We start from the raw sequence: 21,193 nt of genomic DNA, 5'->3' as shown, positions 1-21,193 counted from the left end.
CCTAGTCTCTAATAACTATTTTTCTATGCTCTTAATTCCTTAACATCCACACATCTACATCTTACTACAGGCTCAACTACATGTTCACACCGTTCTATCACTGTGAGACAACTACGCCAGTCATATCACATTCACTGCATTGCTCTACTCTTCACCTTTTCATTCATCATCAACACCTACACAAGGTCAGTCTAATCTTAACTCATTACACATCAGACAAGATTTGTTGCCTCATTATTATGCATCTGATCTACACATGTTCCTATGCAGCCTACAGATTATCCATTCAATCAATTTGCATTCTTCCAGTAAGTAACTCAAGTTTTCAGACATGCCAAACTATAATCTTCATCAGCTTTGAATCTGAGCCATCGATCTTCTAGATTCAACTAGGAGGCCTTGATCTCAATAGTCATTGTGGTGATTCCACATGCCACATCATAATACACCTCAGCCAAAACATTAAATCATTCTTTGTTAGCTCTGCTACCTATCCACACAACCTTGCAAGCTCAGCTGCTTCACTTACAACTATCTGATCTCATTGCTTGTCTATAAGATCAGATTTCCTGCATGTTGATCATCTTGAGCCGCACACCTATCTGCTACTGGATTGCTATTTTTAGCAATCTTGATCTGACCAATAGATTTGATCCTCCCTCCATCAATCATCTCGATCCCATCAACCAATTGCAACAAGTTCGCCATTAATGAGATCATCATCCTCTATTGACCTACCCTAAAATAATAGACAACAATCTTCATCATCACCGACTTCTGCATATTTGATTCATTCTTTGTTCACCAAGGAGCCACATGTCTTCATATTTGATGCACGAGCACCAGTCTAGTTCCTAATGGTTGAGTATTTTTCAGTGGAATTGCTTGAGATCGTGGAATTTCTTTGTGTTTGAGTGTTTAGCATTGTAGTTTTGGGTTTATTCCCTTGCGTTCATGGTCTTTGTCATGTTTTCATTTCATGGCATTTGGATTTAATCCCGGTGAGATGGATTCCAGTATTGGCCCGGTTGATATGTTATTATCGGTTAGTCTAGCAGTGTGTTGAGCAAAGTTGGATTGGGTTGTGGTTGATCTTTGTGACTTGCAGATCATTGATTTATGTTTCTTGTGTCATGTCCGATGTTCCTGGAGGACTGTGCATTGTTTTATGCATTTTGGAAGTTGTTCTTAATGATTTGAGCCAACATGTTACCAGTAGCACGTTTCATGAACCAGTTGGTCTTTGGGCTGACTTGATTAAGTTGTTATTATTTCGGATGGTATAAATGGAAGTTTGTGAATCATTTGAGAAGACAAAAAATAGAGGATAGAAGACAGAGTTTAGAGATCGAGCAAAGATGTAGATTAGGCGAGATTCTAATCCGGTGGATTGAAGTTGGAAGGCCGAGGTACGAATAAGGATAGAACCGACATTGTTTTTGGAGGACAATCTGATATGTGGTTGATCTTCGGATCTTATATTTGTGTTGTAAGCATTGTTTGTATCTTGTACTATGATCTAGCATGTGGCATTTTTAATTCTTCATACTGTAATAAGAATTATTCATATTGTTTACTGATTATGTATTATGTGTTGTTATCAGTTGTTCTTTCTGCTGTTTTTGGCATTGTGTTACCAGTTACCAGTATATTTTGCATGGTGTTTGTATTAGGCTGCAAGGATGGTTTGTCCTTCATTAGATCTCCCTACCTTGAATGCATCAATATTCTTTGTCCAGATCATATGGTCAAGGTCAGTCAGCCACCACATAGATCATTTTGCCTATCGACATGCAGTCATGTGGCTAAAATCATCTCCTTTAGCATCCAAGTCACTTGGTCAAGCTTGGTCAACATCCAATCATTGTTGATGTGGACCATCAAGTCTATCAGAAGACATCTGCGACATCAAAAGTCTTCTTAATCATCATCTAGGTCATCTGGTCAAACTTGGTTGACCGCCACATGGATCTCTGTATCTATCAAGTTGTTTACATTTCGACTAAAACATCTTTGGTGGTCACAAAGACCTTAAATTTTGTCACTGTAGGATGGTAGGATGTGCATCATCTCTCATTTGTCTTTCCCTACAAGGGTTCTATCCTCTGGTCTTTGGCATCACGGGATAGCAGGGGACATGTCTCCCTTCACCTCTTGTTGTTCTGCAAGGTCATTCTTCCATCGCCTCTTGGGCTGTGGGATGGCAGGATATTTTCCATTTTACTTTTTAACTTGCCCTATGAGTTCCTCTTTACTTCTGTTGGTAGGTTGCGGGATAGCGAGATCCTTCACTTGCTTTATCGTCTTGTCCTGCATGACCACTGCATACCCAGCTTTAATGGTGCTGGATAGCTGGAACATTCTTCTTCTATCATCATGTTTCCCCGCTCGACCATCGTCTTATCTTTCTTAGTATCATGGGATAGCGGGATGCATAGCTCGCTCCACCTTACTTTGCCCTGCATGACCATCGCTCATCACTTTTGATGATCCGAGATAGTGGGAAGCCTGATTCTAGCCTTTGTCCTTTTAACCCCGCATGGTCACCTTTCACATGTCAAATAGCTCATGGGATAGCGGGAGAAATTCCTTACTTCTTCTTGTGTTACCCTGTAAGACCTTTAGTCTTATCGCAAACAAGTCATGGGATAGCGGGGGGTCACTATGCTTAGCCCATAGTTATTCCGCATGAATAATATGCACACAGTTTCCATGGCGCGGGATAGAAGGGGACTCATTTCCCTTTGACTTTTCTTGTCCCATGTGGCCAACCAAGACTTAACAAACATGATGCAGGATAGCGAGGGGTCTTTGACCTTGACTTTTCACAGTGCGGGATGGCAGGAAGAATTTAACTTCTATCATCTTGTTACCCCACACACATACATCTTTACAGTCTTTGACTCTACAGGATAGCATGGGAAACACTAGCCACTTGCTTTGAGTTACCCCATAGGGTCTCACTCTTCTTGTCCATCACACTGTGGGATAGTAGGATGTCACCACCGCCAAGACACTAGACCCACACTATGAATATGGATAAAATGTCATCCCTATAGACAAATAGATGAAAGCCACTTTTCTGCCATGTCACATAGGTGATTCCTCAGCACTTACATCATCAACCACGCCATCTTTGTTGCCACAAACAATGAAGAGGCCCACATGAACACACATGAACCGAACACAACTTCCATGTGGAATTCACTACATAACTCACCCAATTATTGACTCAAACAAATAATTAAGACTTCCCTACCAAGTGCCGAGTGAAACAACTGACACACTAAAGAGGCCCCACATGCTTACATCATCATCTTGATAGACCAATGCACAACTGCTAGCTGGATGTCAAAGTGCATGATAGGGATGGGCCCACTTGACACAAACTGCTTGTCACCAAGACATGGTGACCATTACACTGAAGATGAATTATGTCGATGTAATTGTGGATCTTGATGAAGCATAAAGATGGTTTTGCCAAATCGCCATCTTACACCGAAAAGCATCGTTGCTCTGCAACCTACATCATGTGTGTAGCATAACACAAAATGTTATGCACTACTGCATAACCTGCATGTTATGTGCTTCACCTGCCTATTGTCAGCTAATGAGTTATCCATTTCTACAATTATACTTGCTCTCTACATTATCTCTCATGTTGACATCAATCAACTCTACATGCTTGTTGCATCTACATCCAATGGGTGTCTAGTATTGTCACTCTATAACTTCATCAATCCAACTCTTCATACACACATGTTGACATCAATGACAACCTCAATACCAATAAGAACATATCCACCTCTATAGGATAGGGAACCATCAAGAAAGAGGAGCTGAAAAGGTGGAGACAATCAATAGAGAGTATTAGGCTTCAAACCACAAAATAGAGTCTAGCACCCAAGGAACAAACCCACAACGCTTAGCTGAACAAATGGGTTTTGAAAAGGCTCCCAAAACCTTAATCCGAAGAAGAGGCCTAATCCAAACAAAATCCAAGAACATGATCTCCCCCAAAATCTCCACTTCTATAGGAGAAATAGGACAAAACCCCAACAAGGAAAGAGAAACTAACACACACCCAACCTCGAAAAATAGGGCATTCAAAACCCCCAATAGTAACCATCCCACAAAACTCAGCCCACAACTCTTCCCCTCAAAAGAAGAATGGTCCACCTCACATAGAGGCCCCCTGCAACAATAGAAACCACCCCAAGAATAGAAGATGGCCCGAGGGGAGAGGAGAAACCAAAACCCCAAAATAGAACCAGGCACAGGAAGCTCCACCTAGATCCCACACCTATCCCCCGCTTCAAGAAAGAAAGAAGAGGGAAGGAGGCAAGCAAAGGCCACAAATGTAAGCCAAAGAAGCAGCCATGGAAACCCTTCCACTCCAAACTCGAACCAAATGCACACCCCCATCCACCCAAAGAAAAACATCATTCTCAGGAGCACAAACATCAACCTGAGCCAAGACAATGACTAACACAATCACCTCCCGACGTAACAAACAGGCCGCAAAAATGTCAGAACTGAGGGTCACCATTGGGTATAAAGAATGAACCCTTGGAGTCACAAGGGGTTAGGGCGACCACACCTCACCCAACACCAAAAATTCCATTAAATGATTAATAAAAGGTTCAAATGATTAATTAATTAAGAATAGAAATTTAAATTGAATAATTAGTAAGATGATGAAGAAATATGAATTTAGAAGAATAAGATTAATTAGCTTAATTAAATAATTAAATAATTTTTAATAAATTAGATGAATAATTAGTACATGATCAATGAGAGATTTTTAGGTGTCTACATTTGCCCCTCTTGAGACAATGTTGAGACGAAGTTGTTTCAAAGAAAATGAAAGAACTTTGCCCCAGTATGTCCTAATGATGCCTAGGGTGTAATGCCCCCTCGAGAGATTGTTTATGCATTAAAGGTATGAATGATCTCTCCAAAGAAGAAGAATGTGAGATAGAAGAATAGTTAGTTGATTAGAGATAGAGATAGGTGATTTGAAGATGATATTGAGATAGAATATGAGCGAATGAACCTTAGAATGAAAGAAATTGAGGATGATTGATATGAGATTATAGATTGATAATGATAAACTAAAAATGAAGATGATGGTTTTCATGAACTTTTGTGCCTTTATTCATAGCACCATATACATTCATCACTAAGCCTTATTATGTAACAATGGAGCTTTGCACATTAGGGTATACGGAGCCAAGATGTAAATATATCTCATTGAAGAAACAAATATGTAGCAGACAAGGAGTGAACCCTCCAATCTGGGAATAATGCTAGGAGTCGAGGTATGTGTGGCGTTCATAATATGAAAGCTCTTATCACAAACACCCATAACACCTATTCCTGAACTTCATTGGTTCACACCACAAATAGAAAACAAAGAAAAAGAAAATGTCCATCATGGATCCTCTAGTCACTTGTGGACATCGTTAAGTAGCATAAGAACATAATGTGTTTCCAAATGATAAAAGATAAAGACTAACTAGGAAAAAATTCAGCATCTATACTGATCCATGCCTTCGTTCTTGATTGCCTGATGTGATGGTTGATAATGTCTAATCTCAAAAAGTTTGGACCTCGTTTAAGACTGACCTGTCTGATTTCGAGTGTATTGTCTTCTATTTAAGACAAGATAATGATCACTTGATATGGATATTTGATATAATTTATTAGATAGCTTGATCGGTTTGATTTGAGAATGTTTCTTAGATAGTTGTATCCTTTGTTAACTTCGTGCAAAGCGTTTGTTGGATATCTGCTAGGGTGTTTGATTCTTGCAAGACATTTTATTGCAAGTTTTTTTATTTATTTTGATTGTTTTGGGATTTTTAGTTCTTTTCCAAGAACTTTTTCGATGTTTTTTGTACTTTTTTCAGGATCATATTTGAATATTTTTAATTGATTTTTTCAGGACTCTATTTGAATGTTTTTTCAATTTTTTCAAATATCACATCTGAAGGTTTTTTGGTACGATTTTCAAGATTGTATTTGAATATTTTTGGTGATATTTTCAGGACTTTTTATGATTTTTAGGGTTTTTATGTTTTTCAGTGTTTTTTGAATTTTTCTAGGACTTCATATGAGTTTTTGGATGTTTATGTTTTTCAAAAAAAATTTGGATTTCTTCATCTATGCCCCCAGTATGCAGAGCTGTTATGATATGATGATCAACAAAATGCATGTGGAGACAATGAATTTTGACATGACCTATGTTAATGCAATATGCATGATGAAGATGTATTTCCTATTTGAACAAGGATTATTGTATTTGTTTAACATTTTATGGTAGACCAATTGAATTGGAAGAACAAAACATTTCATAGATAAGCGGTCAATCGATCCTCAAGATCCTTTGGAACATAGAAATTAACACACTTAGTGACTAGGATTTACAAATGGAGACGCGGAAAACTTCCCCATTGATTCTTAAAACTTTGATCTTCTTTTGCCCATGTGTTTTCAAATGAGTTGATTCTCGTCTTGTGTTCACTAAAGATCCTTGGCATCTTATATGACTAGCTACATGGATTATTCTAACTTCAAAAGCATCTCAGATAGAGCCTCACTACCAGCAAGCTTTTAGAGCTCCAACAAGGTTATGCATTGTAATCTCTCAAATATTGCTCCATTGCCAGCAGGCATCCATAGCCCCGATGGAGTTATTTGTATGTTCCCATAGTAAAGCTTTTTGTCGCACTTATATGCATGATATTTCAGATATATATCATTACTCTTTTTCCTTGAGATGGATATTGTCATAACACTTTTTCTTTTTATTTTCTTGTCTTGACTAGTAAGCATTGAACCCACATGGGTGTGACAATTACACCAGCGCTGATGCAGAATATTGGATTTTTCACTAGTCATATGATCAACTAGGTGTTTAGAATGGATCATAGATTTTGTTAATGTGTTTGAGATATAACAATTGATAGATTTTGGGTTAACAAGACTCAACCAGTGAAATCTCTACCCAACCAAAGGTAAATTGTTTTCACAGGTTGATGTTGAAAATGAATGACCTTAGGATCTCAAAATCTTCATGTCCAAATATCTAAGAAAGGAGATGACCCTTGTTTCTCTTGAATACAAACATATGATAAACTTGGACAATTGTCTTTCTTTATTGATGCTGCTATATGTCAATGTAGAAACTTTGTGAATGCGATGTATTTGAAAAATAACCTAATGCAATGCAAAGTTGTTTAAAAAAAAATGATATGCAATGTAGAAAGTAAAACCTAAACTAACCCAACCCTTAGATGTAGTATCGTTTAAGGTGCATGTTGTTCATAGGGTTAGGAAGTGGATCTCCCTCCATAGTAGCCAATTTATATGCTATGTCCTATGACCCTTGTTATGATGAAAGGACCTAGCCAGTTAGGTTCAAACTTTTGTGGCTTTTCACGCTCTGCTAGGTTCCTTTGGTTCTCCTTGAGAAGTAGATATCCCACTTCAAAATTCCTTGGTCATACTCATTTATTGTAACTCCTTCTTAGTCTATTCTTGTAGCCTTACAAGTGATTTAAAGAAGTTTGTCTCTTTTCATCCATCATTTTGAGCTCTTGCAATCTTGCAACTTGATAGTCTTCCTCTGATATGATGTGTTTTAAAGAGACTCTTAAAGAAGGTAGTTCTATTTCAATAGGTAAAATTGCTTATGTACCATAGACCAATGAATAAGTTGTTGCTCATGTAGGTATGTGTACCCCTGTTTTGTAAGCCGAAAGAGAGAGATTTAAATGGAGATTCCAGTTTGGTCATGCATTAATGATTACTTTCTTCAGGATTTTTAATATTGTTTTGTTTGTTACCTCTTCTTGTGATGCAGAGCCCTAAGAGGATTGAGTAACTTAGACCAACTTTGGTCACCACTTCCCAAATCTATTTGCGACCACTTAGATCAGACTCACAACCAATCTTATACTCCTCACAAGGGTCTATACATCAACAAAAACATACCACGCAAGATAGACCACACATCATGCAAAATCAAGCCTAAACCCCACCAGGCTTCAATACTCAAGCATGAGACAACCATGAAATTGTTGTGGAAATCTTAGGGAATAAATAATAACACCTTGGAACATGTTTATGAAGACAATTTTAGACCCCAAACAAGTTTTTTTTATCCCAACTTCAAACTATGACTATCCACCATGTAGACCAACCCCTAGGCCTAGTAGCCCTAAACATAGGACAACACCAAAACACACAACTAGAAGGTGCTTGAACCAAAATTATATGCATGGAATTTTATTTCTCAAAAAGGAATTAAAAATATTACAAACGCAGACCTTGACTCTTTATGCAAAGGGTCCCAAACTGTAAATTTGACCTACTAGGCCTAAAGCCCCAATTAGGTCACTTTTACAAAGAAAGTACCCTCAAAATTATTCAAATAAACATACCAACACTTTTAAAACCTCCTAATATCTCTATATACACAAAATAAATAATCATTTGGGGTCCAAACATCTCCAATTATTTCCAACACTCAAAATAGCCTCAAATTCATAACTTGTCACATAGAAATGCCAGGTTAAAGCTTCATGAAACTTACTCCTCCCTCCATGTTTGTCCCTGAAACTTCTATAATCCTAAAATAAATACATTTAAATGGAATTCCCCCAAGTGGAATTAAATTTTGAATGAGGGATGTCAAGTTATTGACATTTTTTGTACAAAACCCTAGGAAATGAGGGTTTTTAGGCCCAATTTTAGAAAAAAGGATCGATCTCACTCAAATTTGTACCAAAATATTGAAACTAGTGGGAAATTAAAGCTAAATATATTTTATAAAAATACATAAAACTTCCTTTGATCAATCAATCCATACAGTAAAGATATAAGGTCTGCAACATATGTTTTTACAACAAATCTGCAGGGAAACAATGAAGTTGTATATTCCAATCACCAAAAATGACATCAAAAACCTTCCTCTCAGTTTGGGTGATGTTTATATAGACCATATACATCCTTCAAATTTATCATAACCACCATTTGAACCTTATAACAGTTGGCAAACACCTTTTTTCAAAACAATTGTCATCAAGAATGCAAAAATTGTCATGCAACTTTTGCAATGTTGACAACTTTTCACTCTAACCTATCATACTCACCTAGACTCAACAAATTCATTAAAAATAGGCCAAATGTGGCTCAAATATGCTAAATACATTGATCTCACCCACTTTGACACCTTTGGGTAACCATTGGCCACTAGTTGACCAAATAGGTCCTAGTAGGTTACAAATTCCAAAATGGCATGAATATCTTACATAATTGAAAAAACATCATGAATTGGTCAAAGGGACCTTATTACATCATAAGAACATGAAACCAAAAAAAAAGAAAAAAGATCAAATCCTTTTGAGTCACTAGGTGGTCCTGCACCATACTCTCGAGGAATAGAGAAACTCAAGTCCCTTGAGGAACCAGATTAGCAACAGAGGTATCATGCTTAAAAATTTCATCTTCACTCATCCATGTGGCATCTTCAATAGGTAAGCCACTCCATTTTGAAAAGGTACTCCTTGTAGGTCTTCTTTCTAGTTTTCTTGACCACCTTGGTGTCCAAGATACACTCCAACTTCAAGGGTTGGCTAGGTGGAAAATCCTTCACCCAAACTTCATCTCCATCTAATTGCAAACCTCCATCTAAACCTACAAAATTACCTTTGTAAGGAAAAAAATATGAAACATTGAAAATAGGAGATATTCCCAAGCCTTGAGGAATTTCAATCTCATAGGCATTAGGACCAAATTTATGCACAATCTGGCAAGGTCCAATCTTCTTCATGAGAAACTTAGTTGTCTACCCTTTAGGGAGTCTCTCTTTTTTCAAGTGTGTCATCACCAAGTCCCCTACCTTATACTGCACATCTCTCTTCTTCTCATTAGCCTTCTCTTTGTACTTTTTAGAGGTCTTGTGAAGGATTTCTCTCACCCTATCATGGATGTCTTTCATGGCCAATGCAAAAACCTCTCCTTGAGAAATCCTTCTTTCCAATCCTTGTAGGTCCCTTAATTCAAGAATACCCCTTGGATGAATCCCATAGACCACTTCAAAAGGGCTTCTTCCTGTGCTTCTATTGAGAAAATCATTATAAGCAAATTCAACTTGAGGGATGATCATATCCCAAGCTTCTCCATGCTGCTTTGTAAGACATCTACGAAGATTTCCCAAGGATCTATTCACTACCATAGTTTGGCCATCAGTCTGAGGGTAATATTCCATTGTAAAGGAAAATTGAGTCCCTAACTTCTTCCACACTGTATGACAAAAGTGGCCCACAAACTTGGAGTCCACGTCAATCACAATGTTGAGAGGAAAACCATGTATTCAAACAATTTCTTTGAAGAATAAGCCAACAATATGGGAAGCATCATTAGTACATTTACATGGTAAAATGTGAGCCATCTTACTAAACCTATCTTCCACAACAAAAAAGCTATCAAAACCTCTTCGATTCCTAGCAAGACCCAAAACAAAATCAATGTAGATACTCTCCCATGACCTACTAGGAATAGGGAGTGGTTGATATAAACTTGCATTTGATGATGTTCCCTTAGCCCTTTGGAATATGCTACAACTTTCAAGAAACTTCCTGACATCTAATCGCAACTTGAGAAAAAAATAGAACCTCTTCACCTATTCCAATGTTTTGTCAAGTCCAAAGTGACCCCCAAAACTGCCACAATGTTTTTCCTTGATAATGATCTTCATCATGGAGCATTTAGGGATACACAATTGAATCCATTTGAACAACAAACCCTTCTGCAACAAAAAATCAAAAAAATTAGAATGATAGGAATCTGAAAATTGAGTGCAAACCTCATATATCTTATTTAAATCTTCATCTTTGTACATTTGTTTGAGAGAATCAATCCCCACACTCTACAACTGAATCTCCTGCACCATGCACACCCTCCTACTTAATGCATCTACCACCTTATTTTATTGCCCCTTATTGTGTTTAATGGTGAATGTGTAGGCTTGAAGAAGTTCAACCAACTTCATATGCTTGTGACTAAGCTTCACGTGTCCATTCATAAAACTGAGAGCATGATTGTCAGTATAAACAATGAATTCTTTAGGTAAAAGGTAATGCCTCTATTTTTTCAAGGCTTATACCATTTCATACAAATCCAAATGATATGTAGAATACTTCCTTTTAACATCTTTAAGTTTATCACTAAAGAAAGCCACCGTTCTATCTTCTTGACTTAAGACAACCCCTATGGCTAAATTGCTACCATCACCCTCTACCGTGAACAACTTGTTGTTCTCAAATTTTGATTTCCTTATCCTCTCTGCAAGAATTCTCAAGCCTCTATTGCTTATGGAGAGAAACAACAGGAAACAAAAACAAAATACAACATATAACAAGGTTTATACAAAAACCTTCTACACTTTAAGCTTCCACTTAGCTTAGGCGGGTATACCCTTTGTGATCATTCTTTCACAGCTGCAATTAAAGACTTACAAAGAAAACTAGTGCAAACCTCTACAAACCCTATCACTTTGAACATAATTAAACACAAAAGAAAGACTTGTATTCATTTTTATTGATCATCAAGAATGTCATGAACCGCAACAAGCTATACCAGTGCCTTATCCGGGCTTCAGAGTCATTCAGAATTGGACAAGAACTGATAGAAGATATTCACATACATGCCATTTACATTCACTTAACTAAATCTATATATGGCTGACATATATAAATTTTCACCATATGCTAAACCTGACCATCAAATTCAAGTAGAATCACTGATTACCAATGGAAAGAATTTAAGTATATTTAATTTCCCTCCTTGATAGAACAACCTAAAACATTTTCATAAATTGCCTTGCAACTTATTTAATCAAACAATCCTAGATTATTTAATCACAATAGTAATCAATCACACAGATAAGAAGACAACAGGAATCAAGACTCAAAACATTCTGGTCTGTATATTAATATTCTCCATCAAATTCTACATAACTCAAAGTGATCTCAAAAAACCAGAAAAACTCTAAATATATTTTGCTAGAGCTTTCTTACAAAATTCTTGTGATCATTTTTTCAAAGTCCTGGTATCCATTTATAATCATATGGATGCGAACAAGCTTCAGACTCTCATGGGAATAGTTGGTTACAACCGTAGTTCTCTCCCAAAAGAGGTTACAAATCATTTTCATCCCTAATTTCTTGAGGGTTGTTACAATACTGCAACATCAGTTTTCATAAATTCAAAAAATGGCGCCAATAGACAACATAATTCTTTTAAATGGTTTTCCCTTGGTCGCTAATATGCGAAGGGTAAACATCATGCACCTCCGCATAGTGGATCAACAACCATCATTGGATCAGGCACAACTTACATCCCGTTTACCTTACCTAGTTCGTTAGCCTCGAAATAGGTCCCACTGCTTGGTCGCTGATCCGCGAAGGGTAAACTTCAGACACCTTTGCATAGCGGATCAATCACAGTTGTCAGATCAAGAACTAATTGGTTGACCTTTACAATCACTAGAACTACCTGCCTTTAAAACCCAACTTTCACCATTGCCACTAGTGGTTTGTCATTGGGTCGTGGTCCTTAAACATGGCACATCTTAACGTTGTGACTCAACGACTATCGTAGATTTCTATGAAACTTGTCTAACCTTTACCTTCCCCAAGCGACTTTACCTTAACCGCCGAGCACTAATCACCATTTGCTACCTATTTTCTAGGTCGGCCGGTGGCGGTTTGTCGCTAAAGCACTGACTTTAAACATTGTGCATCTCTGTCTCACGATACAGTGACAATCGTTGCATCTTCTTGGAACTACTAGGTCTTTAACATCGCCTTGACTGCCTGCCCTTAACCTTTATCTCACCATGATTGCAAATGGTTTTTCACTGGGTAGCGGACCTTAAACTGCGCACAACTTCAAGCAGCGGGTCAACGATGGTCATAGATCTCCATAATACTCGTCTGGCTTTAAACCCCTTTAACTATCAAAGTGGGCCCTTTACCTCTGATTAATTAGCCTGCGAGTTCCTGCCTGGCATATCCACCTATGATCCATTCATTTGCTCACAAATATACCAGTTTCAAGCTTATGACAACCACGCGTGTTTCGGGTGACTAGATCATTCTCCTTTTTTGCAGAACTACCTCGCAAGCATCTCCACCTATTATGCCATGTGTTTTACCACCTCATCAAGACCCGCTAGCTTATTGCCACCTGGATTGCCAGCTCATCGGTTGCTACTCCGTAAAGGGTAAACTTCAGACACCTTTGCATTGTGGAGTAGTGACAACCGTTGATGATCATCAAACTTGTAGTCACTTTAACACCTGTAGAAATATTCTCAAAAAGTAGGTCCCACCATTAGTCGCTACTCTGTGAAGGGTAAACATCAGGCACCTTCGCATTAAGGAGTGGCAACAACCGTTGATCTTCTTGGAACTGCTAGGTCTTTAACATCGAGAATCTTCAAAGAAGCAAGTCCCACCATCTAGTCGCTACTCCACGAAAGGTTAACTTCATGCATCTTTGCATTGCGAAATAACAGTATCCATAGGATCAACAGGAACTTGCATGGTGATTAATAGACCTGACAAGGAACATAAAAGACTTAGGAAAAGGCAGAAAATTAAGAAAAATCATTAACTCACCTAGGATAAAACCTAAAAAAGGGCCCCTCTTCGCACGATGGACTAACCCTTCCACTTAAGTGGAAAAAGAAACAAGGAAATAAAAGGAGAAACTTCAGGACATAGAATTTTGAAAAATCCAAACCCTAAACCCTTGAACAAATAACCCTTAGGAGCAGAAAGAAACCATGAAAGCCAGAAAAGGATGGAAAAGAATAATCACCCAATATTCTAAATATTGACAATAGCTTCACAGGGACTTGAAATTTTGCATGTTGACTCACATTTATGCATACAATTCAATACACCTTGAATTTTACCATGACAATCAACTGGTCAAAAGATATAGGAGCTCGAAGTAGGTTATTTAATAAAATCTGCATTTGCACCTAACATGCACTTTCAGCTCACCCCTTGAAATGGGTACCTCTTGATGATTAACTGGCTCCATTTTACATGCCCTCAAAGTAGGCCTATTAGGTTGATTCATTAGGTGGTCATTTAAAAGTGCAGATGCAAAATTTGAAAAGGGCCTCTCAAATTACTCAAATTTAATGAGTCCCAACACAACTCATTGAAATTAGGTAGAACAAGGATGGGTTGTTGTGCTGCTCTCTTTTTCAAATATTCAAAATATTTATCTACTTCATTTGACCAAGAAAACATACACTTTTATCTTCTGTTAATGGTGTCTAGGATAGGTGCACATATGTGACTAAATTTTTTGATGAATTTTCTATAGAATGTTGCCAAACCATGAAAGCTCCTTACACCACCTACTGACTTGGGTGTTGGCCATGATTATTGAACACAATGTACCATTGAGAGGGGGGTGAATTAGTGGTTCCTAAAAGTCTTTTCTTTTTAAACCACGTGTTGATTATCGGTTAACAACCTAAACACTAAGCAATTGAACCGGTAAGATATGAGAGAATATCAAAAAGTAGAAAACACACAAATGCATAACCCACAACACTAGATGTACTAGGAAAACCCAATATGGGAAAATCATCAGTGATAAATGCTATTGCAGTCTACTACTCTGATCTAGGTTCACAATGAAACAACATGTTACAATGATTTAGGGCACCAACCCCTACACCAAGAACCAACTCGGTGTAATACAATGAAAAACAATTTTAATGTAATGATAGCACCCAGTTGCAAATGAGTTTTGCAACACTTGATCAACTAATGTTTGCCAATTACCACCTTCCTTTGTTTCACCGGTCCTTCTACTTCTAGTTATCAGAATTCTCTCTTTGATCACTTACCGATTACTCTCTTCCTTTCTTCTCTTTCTTAGAACCTCACCCTACACAGTACCACACTTAGATGCCTTCCTAACCATTCAATCCCTTATGGTACACTTTATTGTTAAGACTATAATAGTTCATCGGTTACTCTATCTCTGTCGGTCAGAACCTCTCACCGGTTCAGCCTACTAACTCCAAACTCTGACTCTTTGTGAAAGGAACTCTTTGACAGATAGTCTCTCTTCTTGATCAAGCTCTCTTTTCTCTCACAACTCGCAACTAGCATCAACATCTTCAGTATTTGAGTTCACATATTTATATTTGAGGGTTTTCGCCAAAAGCAACATTCAAACGATGGTATGCTAGGGTTTTCCTCTACCAACTCAATCCGTATAAGATCTGATCAGATCTTCTTTTCTGGAATGATGATCTGCATCATATCAATCAGCACCACCATATCCTTTCCTTCCAATGCATGTTTTCTATTTTTAGACAGTTGCAACATGCGTTCCAACTTTTCTCTGTACATCACCATTAATGCTTTAGTTGTTTAATTTGACCAGTGACCACAAGGATCAGATTGTCGTACAGGATCAGATCAATCATCTTTCCTCTCTATCTTCCTCAAGCCACAACATTCTTCCCATCATTCCATGATTTGTGGGTTCTTCATTAATGTTGACCAGCTCGTCAAACTACCACGTCGATGAACACTTCACTGACCTCCACATGCTCACCACCTGGTGTTCATCTATCATCCTTATCGACATCCACCTATGCTGAGATTGCAAAGGTGGGTTGACACCCTTCACCGACCAAGACTTACTACCAGTTCAGCTCACCTTACTGGTATAACCTAACTTCACCGGTTCATCTTCATACCTACTGACCCCTTCTCTGCCAGTGGATCAACTTGGCCTTCCATCAAACATGTTGGTCCATCTACTGAGTCCATTTATTGATTCCATTATACCTCTCTTTGTCTATCAGTGATCACATCTCTCTTGTTCTTATTTTCTTCTTTGCTTGCTTTCCTGTGGTCCTTCTTTATTGGTAGATCTTGCACTTCATATGTACTGGTCACATACCTTTTTTGTCAACTTACACACTCCTTCCTTCATACTGGATGACATCGCTACTTACTCACCAGTGACCATTCTACTTATTCACTGGTGACCATTCCATTCCAGTTGACATCAATGACAACCTAATGCCAACAATCTCCACCTTTGGCATTGATGTCAACACACCTACAAGTCTCCACACCAGTAGATTTCTCCCCCTTTGACAAAATGACAAAGGGTCAAGGTATGTAATTATCCAATTTATTCTCCCCCTTTGATTCATACTTAACCGGGTAGACTATGGGTACTCCCCCTTAGTCAAATCTCCTCTTTGTGATTACAACTGGGACTAAGACATAAAATCCTAAACACTCCCTATGATCAATATGTGGCTCAAGAGATATAGATACTTCTTTGAACTCCCCCTGAACCGTATATCTCCTTACAAAATATGAACATAAGGAAGGTGACACAACTCCCAACTTGGTAATGGTTTGGTGAAGATATCTACCACTTGTTCTCCTTCAGGGACATATTTCATCATGACTTCTTGTCCTTCAACCTTCTGTCTGATAAAATGATACTTGATGGCTATATGATTTGTCCTTGAATGCATCATCAGGTTATTTGATATGTTGATGGCACTTGAATTGTCATACCGGATGGGAATAGGATCAGATATATCCACCTATATGTCCTTGAGGGTCTTATTCATCCAAAGAACCTAAGAGTAACATGTGGCAGCAACAATGTATTCTTCTTCATCAGTTGATAGGGTGACTAAAATACTACTTCTTGCTATGCCATGAGACCAACCAGTCACCTAGAAAGAATGCACCACCACTTGTGCTCTTTCGGTCATTAATGCAACCTTCCCAATCAATATCTATGTATGCTTCTAAGGTAAATTCCCCTTGTTTAGAATACCATAATCCATATTTGAGTGTCCCTTGCAGGTACCTAAAAATTTTGCTGAGTGCATTCATATGTGGTTGCTTAGGTGTTGCTTGAAATCTAGCCACCATGTATACTTCCTGCACTAATTCCGATCTAGAGGCAATAATATACAATAAATTGCCAATCATGGATCTATACAAGGTCTGATCCACTACCGCTGACTCATCACTCTTGCTCAGTTTGCTTCCGGTTACCATGGGGGTACTCAACGGTTTGCAGTCCTCCATTTGAAACTTCTTTAGTGTGTCCTTTTCATACTTGGTTTGTGAGACAAATATTCCCTTATCTAACTGTGATATCTGCAAACCAAGAAATTATGTCAATTCTCCAAGCATTGACATCTCAAATTCTAACTACATCTAATCAGCAAAATCTCTGGAAAGAGTGTCCTTATTGCCTCCAAAAATGATGTCATCTACATACACAACCACAATGATCATGTGGTTTCCATATACCTTGATGTATAGATTTCTGTCAGCACTGTTGGTCTCAAATTTTGATTTCTCTTCTATCCTTCATGTAAGAAATAAAATAACTCTATTTGCATATGACAAGATCAGGGAAATAGAACTCCAGAGCAACATATAACAAGGTTTTGAGACCTTCTACACTTTGAACTTATCCAAAGTTCAGGTGGATATACCTTCTATGAATATCTTCACACTTTAAAATTGAGATCCACAGTAAACTAGTGCTAAAAACCTATGGATTTCATCACCTCAATGAAACTCAAACACTAAAAGAAAAATTTGTATTCATTTTCAATATTGATCTTCAAGAAAAGATAGAAAGAAATCCTACAATCGGATACTAGTGCCTTATCTGGGCCATAGAGTCACCTAAATCAAGCAAGAGTTTTCAAAATTGAACATTCTTATACATTTCATCACTTTGGCTTTCATGAACCCCATACATGCCTAAAATATACATAGGTCCTTTCCTATTTAACTAAAACAGTTCATCAGATTCAAAGCAGCAAATAGTTGATCTACTGATAGAAATATTTCATCCACATTTAATCCCTCTCCTAAAGAGAAAAGCCAGAAATATGTCTATAATATTGCCTTACAATCCATGCTCATTTGAACAACCCTAAATCATCCAAATGAAACCAGCAAACTAATGAATGCACACCAAAAGACAAAGAAGATTTAGGCCTGAAACTTTGATCTGTATATTCATATTCATTTTGAAAATGTTACATAATTCAAAGTAATCTCTGAGAGAACCAAAAAAACCTAGATATAGTTCAATAGAGTTTCTTTACAAATTCTTGTGATCTCCTTTTTACTAGTCCTGGTATCCATTTATAATATCATGGATGCTTACAAGATTCAGACAATTTCTAAGAAAAGTTTGTTACAGACCACAATATTCTCCAAGAAACAGTTATAAGTCCTTTTCAACATCAATGGCCTCTTGAGTTGGTTGCTCCACTGTAGCATCTTCTAGTTGTTCTGGAATATCTTATCTTTGTCTGAGATACTTGTCTTTCCACTCCTAGAACACATCATCACTCAGCCAAGAGAAGCTAACAATATTCTTCTTCATCCCTTCTAGCCTTTTCTAAGTAACTCTTAACTGCCCAATTTCTGTTTCTATGAAACCATAATGTGATTTTACCTTTTCAATCTCCTCAATTGTCTTGACAAATAAGGACATGTCATCAGTGTTGATGATTCCATTAACCCTTTGGGACAATTTGTGGTCCAATTCTTCCAACCATTCCTTCTCCTCTTTTAACTGAGTAGGACCAACAAAACCCCTGGAAACAACTCATACTTGTGATCAGAATATTCTTTTCTATACAATTGGGCTTTTCTTTTCACACCTGCCCTTTCTTCTGAGAGTATATTAATTTCTTTTATGAATTCATAAGTGGATCTGAGATTGTCATTTGCCTCTACATCTACATGGGATGAACACATAAGCTCTAACTCTTTTCCCCTAGGCATCCACTTATTTAAAATTGGTTGCAAAGTGGTCTCATCTTATTTAAAATTGGTTGCAAAGTGGTCTCATCTTCTCTTAATTCAATCAAAATATTCAAAATCCTCTTCATAGAAATATGAAGAATAGAGGTCCTAATTGAATCAACAAACTTCAAAATTGTGGTTTTTACCTTTTCCTCATATTTTCTTGCAAACAGGGCTTGAGCCTATTTCAACTTTTCCAACTCATGTTGAACAATTTCAGTTAGTTGGAAACTAGAAGGAATTGGAGAAGGGGTATATTCTATGATAGGACTTGTAGGTGGAGGTCTTGCTAGAGAAGAAGCTATCATAAGAGTACAGGATTCACCTTGATGGTGCTGACTTGCCAACTGACTCTGAAGCCTAGTAATAATCCTATCTCGGTTGGCTATTCCTTCTTTGGCTTCATTATAAGCCTTCAAGATTGTTTCCAATTTCAACTAGAGATTAGCCTTTTCTTTTGCCTCCTTTTCTGCCACTGCTAAACTGAACTTTGCAGTTTCTAAGACTGTGCTTGCAACTTCCACCACCCATGTATCTTGAACTCTTTTTACAATCATAGCTCCTAGGAAACTAGAATCTGAGGCATCTTTTCTTCTTCTATTTTCATCCTTTTTCAATGACCACATAACTAAAGTAGCATTATCTTTGCTGAAGGTAACTCCTTCCATGGGTTTAGTTTCCTTCCTAATCGCTTCAAGTACCAGAGCATCAGCTATATCCCACTCAGGGAGGATCAAAACACCATCCTTTGATACCATCTCTCTTCCCTTTTTAGGAGTAATGGTCTTGAATTCTTCAATCATTTCTTTCTTTACCTCTCCCTCCACCTGAGTTACATCTCTATGAGGCTGCTCACTCTTCCTTTTTTCACATCTGGCCTTAAATTGTTCCATGTTTTGTTTCCATACAATTTGCATGAAGGCCCCTATTGTAACAAAGTTACTATTAGCCAAGAACTCCTCACTGGCTTGTTTAACAGTTGGGTCTAGCTCTTTACCTTTGAGCTCAATTTTAGTCAAGTTCATCTTAGCATTAGGTGGCTCTTCTAGCATCCCTTCTTGTGTCTCCTCATATATGTAGGCAATCTCCCCGAGACTCCCTACCTGTAACAACTGTTCAGCCACCGCCTGCTCATGTCCTATGTGGATAGGGGACTGAGATGGAGAATACAAAGCCTCATTTGTTTTCACTTCCTTCCCCACTCTTTGCCTTTTAGGGGAGTCTTGGATGTTAATGACATCTTCAATTTCTCTTTTCCCTCTTGAAGTAGAAGGCTCACTAGTCACTGGCATCATCACACTATATTTTGATTTTTTGTGCATGACATAATCACCCGGTGGGATAGCCTTAGCAAAGGCAGGCTTAGCCATAACCAATTTAACCTTGTCAGGGTCATTTCTCATTATAACCTCCCTCTTTTCCTTCAAATTTTGCATGAGGTCTTCAAAATAAAGAATTAAGAATTTGATTTTCTCCTCAAAGGGATTGAAACTAGAAAGAGGGTCATAATTGCTATCAAATTGATGAATGAAATCAAGAGCCCTTTTGTATGCAACCCACTTCTCTTTCCTCAATTCTTACTCATCCAAATTGAATTCATTCCTAATTAAAGCTTCAAAGAATTTAAATTGGTGAGGCCTACCTTTACAAACTGCTCTTTTTCTAAACATGTCATTGAAAAATTCTTCAGGGTCTGCAAATCTTGAAACTGTAGTTGACAATCTATATTGTTTAAAGAATTCTTCAAGATACTTCCAGCCACCTTTGGTGATCACAAAATGATTAGCCATGGTAATAGTTGGGAAAATAGTCCCTTTACCCCTATTTGTCAGCTCTGCTTCTTGCACACCTCCAATTTGCCTTAAGACTTCTACAATTCCTATTTTCAGCGAGCCCTGATAAAGTAATAAATATGGAGTGCCTCTGAAACAATATACTCTGAAAACTATAGAAACAAGGTACAAATACATATCTCCCCAATTATGAACAATCTTAATACCCTCAGCAAACTCTTTGGGTCTGAGGAATTTTAAGAGAGCCTTAGGGATCCTAGGGTTTTCTGTGCACAAAAGAATCCTAATCTTAGATGTAAAGCATCTATCAAACTTCAAATAGCTAGCATCCTCTCTGTCCTAGGACAAAATAGTACTCCAAAGTTGAACAAGCATCTCTTCCTTATCTTTCACCTTGACCAAATCCATTTCTTTTGCAAAATAATCAGTACCCTTGAACAAAAACATGTACATTAGAAGAGAATACCATCCAAATGG

Source organism: Cryptomeria japonica, chromosome 4 (assembly GCF_030272615.1).
Source record: "Cryptomeria japonica chromosome 4, Sugi_1.0, whole genome shotgun sequence".
Classification (NCBI taxonomy): domain Eukaryota; kingdom Viridiplantae; phylum Streptophyta; class Pinopsida; order Cupressales; family Cupressaceae; genus Cryptomeria; species Cryptomeria japonica.
Note: the sequence above shows the minus strand (reverse complement) of the source record.